The following is an 11,080-nucleotide window of genomic DNA, read 5'->3' as shown; positions in this document are numbered from 1 at the left end:
ACCCACCCACCCACCCACTCACCCCCCCCCTCACCCACTCACTCACTCACCCACCCACCCACCCACTCACTCACTCACCCACCCACTCACCCATTCACCCACCCACTCACTCACTCACCCACCCACTCACCCCCCCACTCACTCACCCACCCACTCACCCACCCACTCACCCCCCCACTCACTCACTCACTCACCCACCCACCCACCCACTCACCCACCCCCTCACCCACTCACCCCCCCTCACCCACTCACCCACCCCTCACCCACTCACCCACTCACTCACCCACCCACCCACTCACCCACCCACCCCCCACTCACTCACCCACCCACCCACCCACTCACCCACCCACCCACCCACTCACCCACCCACCCACTCACCCACCCACCCACTCACCCACCCACCCACCCACCGACCCACCCACTCACCCACTCACCCTCCCACTCACCCACTCACCCACTCACCCACCCACTCACCCACTCACCCACCCACTCACCCACTCACTCACTCACCCACCCACTCACTCACCCACCCACCCACTCACTCACCCACCCACCCACCCACTCACCCATCCACCCACTCACCCACCCACCACCCGCCCACCCACCCACCCGCCCACTCACCCACCCACTCGCCCACCCACCCGCCCACTCACTCACCCACTCACCCACCCACCCACTCACTCACCCACCCACCCACCCACTCACCCACCCACCCACTCACCCACCCACCCACTCACCCACCCACCCACCCACCCACCCACCCACTCACTCACCCCCCCACTCACCCACTCACCCACCCACTCACCCACCCACCCACTCACCCACCCACTCACTCACCCACTCACCCACTCACCCACCCACTCACCCACCCACCCACCCACTCACCCCCCACTCACTCACTCACCCACCCACCCACTCACTCACCCACCCACCCACCCACCCACTCACTCACCCACCCACCCACCCACTCACTCACCCACCCACTCACCCACTCACTCACTCACTCACCCACCCACTCACCCACTCACCCACCCACTCACTCACCCACCCACTCGCCCACCCACCCACTCACCCACCCACTCACTCACCCACCCACCCACCACCCACCCACCGATGGTGAAGACCAGCACAGCCCCCCTATGAGTCTCCAAGCCGGCCTGTGGCCTCCCCCAGCGCCGCTCTTCCTGCTCACAGTGGTGGGGGGCTCCTCCAGGCAGAACTGGGGGGAGCTGTGGGGGCGGCCCCTCCCCCCTCCAACCTCTTCATCGTGGCCCCCCCCCACTCCCTCCTCCCCCCCCTCCCCCTCCTCCTCCTCCTCCTCCGCTGGACCCCCACCGCTGGCGTTGGAGTAGCGCGAGTAGGGGGCACTTTGTAGGCCCAACTACACCACACACGGAGAGAGGGTGGGTGGGTGGGTGAGTGGGTGGGTGGGTGGGTGAGTGGGTGAGTGAGTGGGTGGGTGAGTGAGTGGGTGGGTGGGTGAGTGGGTGGGTGGGTGGGTGAGTGGGTGAGTGAGTGGGTGGGTGAGTGAGTGGGTGGGTGAGTGAGTGGGTGGGTGAGTGAGTGGGTGGGTGAGTGGGTGGGTGGGTGAGTGAGTGGGTGGGTGAGTGAGTGGGTGGGTGAGAGGGTGGGTGAGTGGGTGGGTGGGTGAGTGGGTGGGTGAGTGGGTGAGTGGGTGGGTGGGTGGGTGAGTGAGTGGGTGGGTGGGTGTGTGGGTGGGTGAGTGGGTGGGTGAGTGGGTGGGTGGGTGGGTGGGTGAGTGAGTGGGTGAGTGGGTGGGTGGGTGAGTGGGTGAGTGGGTGGGTGGGTGGGTGAGTGAGTGAGTGGGTGAGTGGGTGGGTGGGTGGGTGAGTGGGTGGGTGGGTGAGTGGGTGGGTGAGTAGGTGGGTGAGTAAGTGGGTGGGTGGGTGAGTGAGTGGGTGGGTGAGTGAGTGAGTGAGTGGGTGAGTGGGTGGGTGGGTGGGTGAGTGGGTGGGTGGGTGGGTGAGTGGGTGAGTGAGTGGGTGGGTGAGTGGGTGGGTGAGTGAGTGAGTGGGTGAGTGAGTGGGTGGGTGAGTGAGTGGGTGAGTGGGTGAGTGAGTGAGTGGGTGGGTGAGTGAGTGGGTGAGTAGGTGAGTGGGTGAGTGAGTGAGTGGGTGAGTGAGTGGGTGGGTGAGTGGGTAAGTGAGTGGGTGAGTGGGTGAGTGAGTGGGTGGGTGAGTGGGTGAGTGAGTGAGTGAGTGGGTGGGTGGGTGGGGTGAGTGAGTGGGTGGGTGAGTGAGTGGGTGGGTGGGTGGGTGAGTGAGTGGGTGGGTGAATGAGTGAGTGAGTGGGTGGGTGGGTGAGTGCGTGAGTGAGTGCGTGGGTGGGTGGGTGAGTGGGTGGGTGAGTGGGTGGGTGGGTGGGTGAGTGGGTGGTTGGGTGAGTGGGTGGTTGGGTGAGTGAGTGGGTGGGTGAGTGGGTGGGTGAGTGGGTCGGTGGGTGAGTAGGTGGGTGAGTGGGTGAGTGGGGTGTGTGGGTGGTATGGGTGGGGTGGGGTGATTTGGGGGAGTGGGGTGAGCAGGGGTCACCACAACCACGACCACACCCGGCGTGGCGTGTGCACCTAGCCTGGCACAGGCACCACGTGGGTGTCAGAGTCCCGCACAGTGCTCACCCTGCCGGCCAGTTGCCTCGCAAGAGCGGCCATCTTGAGTCGCTGTCACCACAGCGACGGTGACGCCGGCGGCGACGATGTCAGAGATGACGTCAGAGATGACGGCGGCGATGACGTCAGAGATGACGTCAGAGATGACGGCGGCGATGACGTCGGCGGCGACGACGTCGGCGGCGACGATCACCAAGGCCGAAGACTCCACTCGCTGGTGGGCAGAGCGTGAGGAACGGTGGCACAGAGAGACAAACACAAACACAATAACACATACACATTAACACATACACACATTAACACATACACATTAACACACACACACATTAACACATACACACATTAACACATACACACATACACATACATAAATACACATAACACAAACACACATTAACACGTTAAAACACACACACATTAACACATTAACACATACACACAAACATACACACATTAACACATTAACACATACACACATTAACACATACACACATTAACACACACAACAAATTGGCACATTAACACACGCACATTAACACATACACACAAACATATACACATTAACACATACACACATTAACACATACACACATTAACACACACAAACACACTAACACATTAACACACACACATTAACACATACACACAAACATACACACATTAACACAATAACACATACACACATTAACACATACACACAAACATAAACACACAAACAAATACACACAACACATTAACACATACACACATACACACATTAACACATACACACATACACACATTAACACGTAAACAACCTCGTCACGACAGTCTGTCTCTGTCTGTGTGTCTCTGTGTCTGTCTGTGTCTCTGTGTCTCTGTCTATGTGTCTCTGTCTGTGTGTCTCTGTCTGTGTCTGTGTCTCTGTTTGTCTCTGTGTCTGTCTCTGTCTGTGTCTCTGTGTCTCTGTCTGTGTGTCTGTGTCTCTGTGTGTCTCTGTGTGTCTCTGTGTGTGTGTCTCTGTGTGTGTCTGTCTGTGTCTCTGTGTCTCTGTGTGTGTGTCTCTGTGTGTGTCTCTGTGTGTGTGTCTCTGTGTGTGTGTCTCTGTGTGTGTGTCTCTGTGTGTCTGTGTGTCTCTTGTGTGTTTGTGTCTGTGTGTGTCTCTGTGTGTCTCTGTGTCTCTGTGTGTGTGTGTCTCTGTGTGTGTCTCTGTGTGTGTCTCTGTGTGTGTCTCTGTGTGTCTGTCTGTGTGTGTGTCTCTGTGTGTGTGTCTCTGTGTGTCTGTGTGTGTGTCTCTGTGTGTCTGTGTGTGTCTCTGTGTGTCTGTCTGTGTGTGTGTCTCTGTGTGTCTGTGTGTGTCTCTGTGTGTGTGTCTCTGTGTGTCTGTCTGTGTCTCTGTGTGTCTGTCTGTTTGTGTGTGTCTCTATGTGTCTGTCTGTGTGTGTCTTTGTGTGTGTGTCTCTGTGTGTCTGTGTCTCTGTGTGCCTGTGTCTCTGTGTGTCTGTATCTGTGTGTGTCTCTGTGTGGATCTGTGTGTGTCTCTGTGTGGGTGTGTCTCTGTGTGTCTGTCTGTGTGTCTGTGTGTGTCTGTGTCTCTGTGTGTCTGTCTGTGTCTCTGTGTGTGTCTCTGTGTGTGTGTCTCTCTGTGTGTGTGTGTCTCTTGTGTGTTTGTGTCTGTGTGTCTGTGTCTGTCTGTGTGTCTGTGTGTGTGTCTCTGTGTGTCTGTGTGTGTGTGTCTGTCTGTGTGTGTCTCTGTGTGTCTGTGTGTGTGTCTCTGTGTGCTGTGTCTCTGTGTGTCTGTCTGTGTGTGTGTGTCTCTGTGTGTCTGTCTGTGTGTCTCTGTGTGTCTGTCTGTGTGTCTCTGTGTGTCTGTGTCTCTGTGTGTCTTTATCTGTGTGTGTCTCTGTGTGTCTCTGTGTGTGTGTCTCTGTGTGCGTGTGTCTCTGTGTGTCTGTATCTGTGTGTGTCTCTGTGTGTCTCCTGGTGTGTGTCTCTGTGTGGGTGTGTCTCTGTGTCTCTGTGTGTCTGTATCTGTGTGTGTCTCTGTGTGTCTCCTGGTGTGTGTCTCTGTGTGGGTGTGTCTCTGTGTGTCTTGTGTGTCTGTGTGTGTCTGTGTGTCTGTGTGTCTCTGTGTCTGTGTCTCTGTGTCTGTGTCTCTGTGTCTGTGTCTCTGTGTGTCTGTGTGTCTCTGTGTGTGTGTCTCTGTGTGTCTGGTTGTGTGTGTCACTGTGTGTCTGTGTCTGTCTGTCTCTGTGTGTCTCTGTCTGTGTGTGTGTCTGTGTGTGTGTCTGTCTGTGTGTCTGTCTGTGTGTCTGTGTGTGTGTCTGTGTGTGTGTCTGTGTGTGTGTGTCTCTGTGTGTCTGTGTGGCTCTGTGTGTGTCTGTCTGTGTGTGTGTCTGTCTGTGTGTGTCTGTCTGTGTGTGTGTCTCTGTGTGTCTCTGTGTGTGTGTCTCTGTGTCTCTGTGTGTGTGTCTGTGTCTGTATGTGTGTGTCTGTATGTGTGTGTCTGTATGTGTGTGTCTGTATGTGTGTGTCTGTATGTGTGTCTCTGTGTGTGTCTGTGTGTCTCTGTGTCTCTGTGTGTCTGTCTGTGTGTCTGTGTGTGTGTCTGTCTGTGTGTCTGTCTGTGTGTTTGTCTGTGTGTCTGTGTGTGTGTGTCTCTCTGTGCCTGTGTGTCTGTGTGTCTCTGTGTGTGTGTCTGTCTGTGTGTTTGTCTGTGTGTCTGTCTGTGTGTCTGTGTGTCTCTGTGTGTCTGTATGTGTTTGTCTGTCTGTGTGTGTCTGTGTGTGTCTGTCTGTGTTTCTGTGTGTGTGTCTCTGCGTCTGTGTGTCTGTGTGTCTCTGTGTCTGTGTGTGTGTCTGTGTGTGTGTCTGTGTGTCTGTCTGTGTGTGTCTGTGTCTGTGTTTCTGTGTCTATTTACCAGTCTGTCCGTCTCTCCCTGCGACTGCTATCAGGGAGACGGCAATCAGCGATGGTTTGGAACAATCTCCCTCTCTCTCTGGCTCCACTCTAGCCCAACGTAACGCCTACGACCCTGAGATAGGAGACCACGAGGAGGAGGAGGAGGGGGGAAATGAGGTTGGATGAGGATCATCAGCTGTGCACACAGGAATGCACCCACCCCGGAGATGAGATTACGGTAGATCAACAGAGAAACTCGCTTACACGCAGTCTCTGTGTGGTGAGTCTGTGGGTCTCTGTGTGAGTGTCTGTGGGTGTCCGTGTGAGTCTGTGAGTGTCTGTGTGGTGAGTCTGTGGGTGACTGTGTGGTGAGTCTGTGTGTCTCTGTGTGGTGAGTCTGTGGGTCTCTGTGTGGTGAGTCTGTGGGTGTCCGTGTGAGTCTGTGGGTCTCTGTGTGGTGAGTCTGTGGGTCTCTGTGTGGTGAGTCTGTGGGTGTCCGTGTGAGTCTGTGGGTCTCTGTGTGGTGAGTCTGTGGGTCTCTGTGTGGTGAGTCTGTGGGTCTCTGTGTGGTGAGTCTGTGGGTGTCTATGTGGTAAGTCTGTGGGTCTCTGTGTGGTGAGGCTGTGGGTGTCTGTGTGGTGAGTCTGTGGGTCTCTGTGTGGTGAGTCTGTGGGTCTCTGTGTGGTGAGGCTGTGGGTGTCTGTGTGGTGAGTCTGTGGGTCTCTGTGTGGTGAGTCTACGGGTCTCTGTGTGGTGAGTCTGTGGGTGTCTGTGTGGTGAGTCTGTGGGTGTCCGTGTGAGTCTGTGGGTCTCTGTGTGGTGAGTCTGTGGGTCTCTGTGTGGTGAGTCTGTGGGTCTCTGTGTGGTGAGTCTGTGGGTCTCTGTGTGGTGAGTCTGTGGGTATCTGTGTGGTGAGTCTGTGGGTCTCTGTGTGGCGAGTCTGTGGGTGTCTGCGTGGTGAGTCTGTGGGTCTCTGTGGGTCTCTGTGGTGAGCATGTGGGTGTCTGTGTGGTGAATCTGTGGGTCTCTGTGTGGTGAGTCTGTGGGTCTCTGTGTGGTGAGTCTGTGGGTCTCTGTGTGGTCAGTCTGTGGGTCTGTGTGGTGAGTCTGTGGGTCTCTGTGTGGTGAGTCTGTGGGTCTCTGTGTGGTGAGGCTGTGGGTGTCTGTGTGGTGAGTCTGTGGGTCTCTGTGTGGTGAGTCTGTGGGTCTCTGTGTGGTGAGGCTGTGGGTCTCTGTGTGGTGAGTCTGTGAGTCTCTGTGTGGTGAGTCTGTGGGTCTCTGTGTGGTGAGTCTGTGGGTCTCTGTGTGGTGAGTCTGTGGGTCTCTGTGTGGTGAGTCTGTGTGTCTCTGTGTGGTGAGTCTGTGGGTCTCTGTGTGATGAGTCTGTGGGTCTGTGTGGTGAGTCTGTGGATCTCTGTGTGTGGTGAGTCTGTGGGTCTCTGTGTGGTGAGTCTGAGTCTCTGTGGGTGAGTCTGTGGGTCTCTGTGTGGTGAGTCTGTGGGTCTCTGTGTGGTGAGTCTGTGGGTCTCTGTGTGAGTGAGTCGGTGGGTGTCTGTGGTGAGTCTGTGTGTCTCTGTGTGGTGAGTCTGTGGGTCTCTGCGTGGTGAGTCTGTGGGTCTCTGTGTGGTGAGTCTGTGGGTCTCTGTGTGGTGAGTCTGTGGGTCTCTGTGTGGTGAGTCTGTGGGTCTCTGTGTGGTGAGTCTGTGGGTCTCTGTGTGGTGAGTCTGTGGGTCTCTGTGTGGTGAGTCTGTGGGTCTCTGTGGGTCTCTGTGTGGTGAGTCTGTGGGTCTCTGTGTGGTGAGGCTGTGGGTGTCTGTGTGTGTCTGTGGGTCTCTGTGTGGTGAGTCTGTGGGTGTCTGTGTGGTGAGTCTGTGGGTCTCTGTGTGGTGAGTCTGTGGGTCTCTGTGTGGTGAGTCTGTGGGTCTCTGTGTGGTGAGTCTGTGGGTCTCTGTGTGGTGAGTCTGTGGGTCTCTGTGTGGTGAGGCTGTGGGTGTCTGTGTGGTGAGTCTGTGGGTCTCTGTGTGGTGAGTCTGTGGGTCTCTGTGTGGTGAGGCTGTGGGTGTCTGTGTGGTGAGTCTGTGGGTCTCTGTGTGGTGAGTCTACGGGTCTCTGTGTGGTGAGTCTGTGGGTGTCTGTGTGGTGAGTCTGTGGGTGTCCGTGTGAGTCTGTGGGTCTCTGTGTGGTGAGTCTGTGGGTCTCTGTGTGGTGAGTCTGTGGGTCTCTGTGTGGTGAGTCTGTGGGTCTCTGTGTGGTGAGTCTGTGGGTATCTGTGTGGTGAGTCTGTGGGTCTCTGTGTGGTGAGTCTGTGGGTGTCTGCGTGGTGAGTCTGTGGGTCTCTGTGGGTCTCTGTGGTGAGCATGTGGGTGTCTGTGTGGTGAATCTGTGGGTCTCTGTGTGGTGAGTCTGTGGGTCTCTGTGTGGTGAGTCTGTGGGTCTCTGTGTGGTCAGTCTGTGGGTCTCTGTGTGGTGAGTCTGTGGGTCTCTGTGTGGTGAGTCTGTGGGTCTCTGTGTGGTGAGGCTGTGGGTGTCTGTGTGGTGAGTCTGTGGGTCTCTGTGTGGTGAGGCTGTGGGTCTCTGTGTGGTGAGGCTGTGGGTCTCTGTGTGGTGAGTCTGTGGGTCTCTGTGTAGTGAGCCTGTGGGTCTCTGTGTGGTGAGTCTGTGGGTCTCTGTGTGGTGAGGCTGTGGGTGTCTGTGTGGTGAGTCTGTGGGTCCTCTGTGTGGTGAGGCTGTGGGTCTCTGTGTGGTGAGTCTGTGGGTCTCTGTGTGGTGAGGCTGAGGGTCTCTGTGTGGTGAGGCTGTGGGTCTCTGTGTGGTGAGTCTGTGGGTCTCTGTGTGGTGAGTCTGTGGGTGTCTGTGTGGTGAGTCTGTGTGTCTCTGTGTGAGGTGAGTCTGTGGGTGTCTCTGTGTGGTGAGTCTGTGGGTCTCTGTGTGAGGTGAGTCTGTGGGTGTCTGTGTGGTGAGTCTGTGGGTCTCTGTGTGGTGAGTCTGTGGGTCTCTGTGTGGTGAGTCTGTGGGTCTCTGTGTGGTGAGTCTGTGGGTCTCTGTGTGGTGAGTCTGTGAGTGTCTGTGTGATCAGTCTGTAGGTCTCTGTGTGGTGGGTCTGTGGGTCTCTGTGTGATGAGTCTGTGGGTGTCTGTGTGGTGAGTCTGTGGGTCTCTGTGTGGTGAGTCTGTGGGTCTCTGTGTGGTGAGTCTGTGGGTCTCTGTGTGGTGAGGCTGTGGGTGTCTGTGTGGTGAGTCTGTGGGTCTCTGTGTGGTGAGGCTGTGGGTCTCTGTGTGGTGAGGCTGTGGGTCTCTGTGTGGTGAGTCTGTGGGTCTCTGTGTAGTGAGCCTGTGGGTCTCTGTGTGGTGAGTCTGTGGGTCTCTGTGTGGTGAGGCTGTGGGTGTCTGTGTGGTGAGTCTGTGGGTCTCTGTGTGGTGAGGCTGTGGGTCTCTGTGTGGTGAGTCTGTGGGTCTCTGTGTGGTGAGGCTGAGGGTCTCTGTGTGGTGAGGCTGTGGGTCTCTGTGTGGTGAGTCTGTGGGTCTCTGTGTGGTGAGTCTGTGGGTGTCTGTGTGGTGAGTCTGTGTGTCTCTGTGTGAGGTGAGTCTGTGGGTGTCTCTGTGTGGTGAGTCTGTGGGTCTCTGTGTGAGGTGAGTCTGTGGGTGTCTGTGTGGTGAGTCTGTGGGTCTCTGTGTGGTGAGTCTGTGGGTCTCTGTGTGGTGAGTCTGTGGGTCTCTGTGTGGTGAGTCTGTGGGTCTCTGTGTGGTGAGTCTGTGAGTGTCTGTGTGATCAGTCTGTAGGTCTCTGTGTGGTGGGTCTGTGGGTCTCTGTGTGATGAGTCTGTGGGTGTCTGTGTGGTGAGTCTGTGGGTCTCTGTGTGGTGAGTCTGTGGGTCTCTGTGTGGTGAGTCTGTGGATATCTGTGTGATCAGTCTGTAGGTCTCTGTGTGGTGGGTCTGTGGGTCTCTGTGTAATGAGTCTATGGGTCTCTGTGTGATGAGTCTGTGGGTCTCTGTGTGGTGAGTCTGTGGGTCTCTGTGTGGTGAGTCTGTGGATATCTGTGTGATCAGTCTGTAGGTCTCTGTGTGGTGGGTCTGTGGGTCTCTGTGTGATGAGTCTGTGGGTCTCTGTGTGGTGAGTCTGTGGGTCTCTGTGTGAGTCTGTGGGTCTGTGGGTCTCTGCGTGAAGAGTCTGTGGGTCTCTGTGGGGTGAGTCTGTGGGTCTCTGTGTGGTGAGTCTGTGGGTCTCTGTGTGGTGAGTCTGTGTGTCTCTGTGTGGTGAGTCTGTGGGTCTCTGTGTGGTGAGTCTGTGGGTCTCTGTGTGGTGAGTCTGTGAGTCTCTGTGTGGTGAGTCTGTGGGTCTTCTTGGTGAGTCTGTGGATCTCTGTGTGATCAGTCTGTAGGTCTCTGTGTGGTGGGTCTGTGGGTCTCTGTGTAATGAGTCTATGGGTCTCTGTGTGATGAGTCTGTGGGTCTCTGTGTGGTGAGTCTGTGGGTCTCTGTGTGGTGAGTCTGTGGATATCTGTGTGATCAGTCTGTAGGTCTCTGTGTGGTGGGTCTGTGGGTCTCTGTGTGATGAGTCTGTGGGTGTCTGTGTGGTGAGTCTGTGGATATCTGTGTGTGGTGAGTCTGTGGATATCTGTGTGTGGTGAGTCTGTGGATATCTGTGTGATCAGTCTGTAGGTCTCTGTGTGGTGGGTCTGTGGGTCTCTGTGTGATGAGTCTATGGGTCTCTGTGTGATGAGTCTGTGGGTCTCTGTGTGGTGAGTCTGTGGGTCTCTGTGTGATGAGTCTGTGGGTCTCTGTGTGATCAGTCTGTAGGTCTCTGTGTGGTGGGTCTGTGGGTCTCTGTGTAATGAGTCTATGGGTCTCTGTGTGGTGAGTCTGTGGGTCTCTGTGTGATGAGTCTGTGGGTCTCAGTGTCGTGAGTCTGTGGATATCTGTGTGATCAGTCTGTAGGTCTCTGTGTGGTGAGTCTATGGGTCTCTGTGTGATGAGTCTGTGGGTCTCTGTGTGGTGAATCTGTAGGTCTCTGTGTGGTGAGTCTGTGGATATCTGTGTGATCAGTCTGTAGGTCTCTGTGTGATCAGTCTGTAGGTCTCTGTGTGGTGAGTCTGCAGGAATGCACCCTTAGATTAGATGCTCTCCAGATAAACTCACAACCTGAGTGGCTTGGTGAGTGAATGAGTGGGTGTGTGAGTGAATGGGTGGGTGTGTGAGTGAAAGTGTGAATGAGTGGGTGAGTGAATGGAGTGGGTGTGTGAGTGGGTGTTTGAGTGAATGAGTGGGTGGGTGAGTGAATGAGTGGGTGTGTGAGTGGGTGTGTGAGTGGGTGTGTGAGTGAATGAGTGGATAGGTAAGTTGGTTTGTGAGTGAATGAGTGGGTGTGTGAGTGAATGAGTGGGTGTGTGAGTGGGTGTGTGAGTGGGTGTGTGAGTGAATTGAGTGGGTAGGCAAGTTGGTTTGTGAGTGAATGAGTGGGTGTGTGAGTGAATGAGTGGGTGTTTGAGTGAATGAGTGAGTGTGTGAGTGAATGAGTGAGTGTGTGAGTGAATGAGTGGGTGGGTGAGTGAATGAGTGGGTGGGTGAGTGAATGA

General features: G+C 55.6%; 1 protein-coding gene across 6 annotated transcripts in view; it reads right to left on the bottom strand.

Annotated features, from left to right (window-relative positions):
- Nucleotides 1-11,080, bottom strand: part of LOC116937017 (transferrin receptor protein 2-like) — a 79,002-nt gene that overhangs the window by 61,159 nt on the left and 6,763 nt on the right. For 5 of the 6 annotated variants that reach the window (XM_076058490.1, XM_076058495.1, XM_076058494.1 and 2 more), the window contains exons 2-4: nt 5,526-5,639; nt 2,636-2,840; nt 1,112-1,381 (exon numbers count right to left, since the gene is read on the bottom strand). The gene's annotated coding sequence lies outside the window, so the exon portion shown is untranslated. The remainder of the gene's footprint in view (nt 1-1,111; nt 1,382-2,635; nt 2,841-5,525; nt 5,640-11,080) is intronic. The other variant, XM_076058493.1, reaches the window with a different exon arrangement.

The sequence above is a fragment of the Petromyzon marinus genome, assembly GCF_048934315.1.
Source record: "Petromyzon marinus isolate PM22_M1 ecotype Great Lakes invasive population chromosome 75 unlocalized genomic scaffold, UKy_Petmar_22M1.pri1.0 chr75_unloc.5, whole genome shotgun sequence".
NCBI classification, from domain to species: domain Eukaryota; kingdom Metazoa; phylum Chordata; class Hyperoartia; order Petromyzontiformes; family Petromyzontidae; genus Petromyzon; species Petromyzon marinus.
The sequence above is the reverse complement of the archived record's forward strand: the minus strand, read 5'-3'. Positions and strand labels throughout refer to the sequence as shown.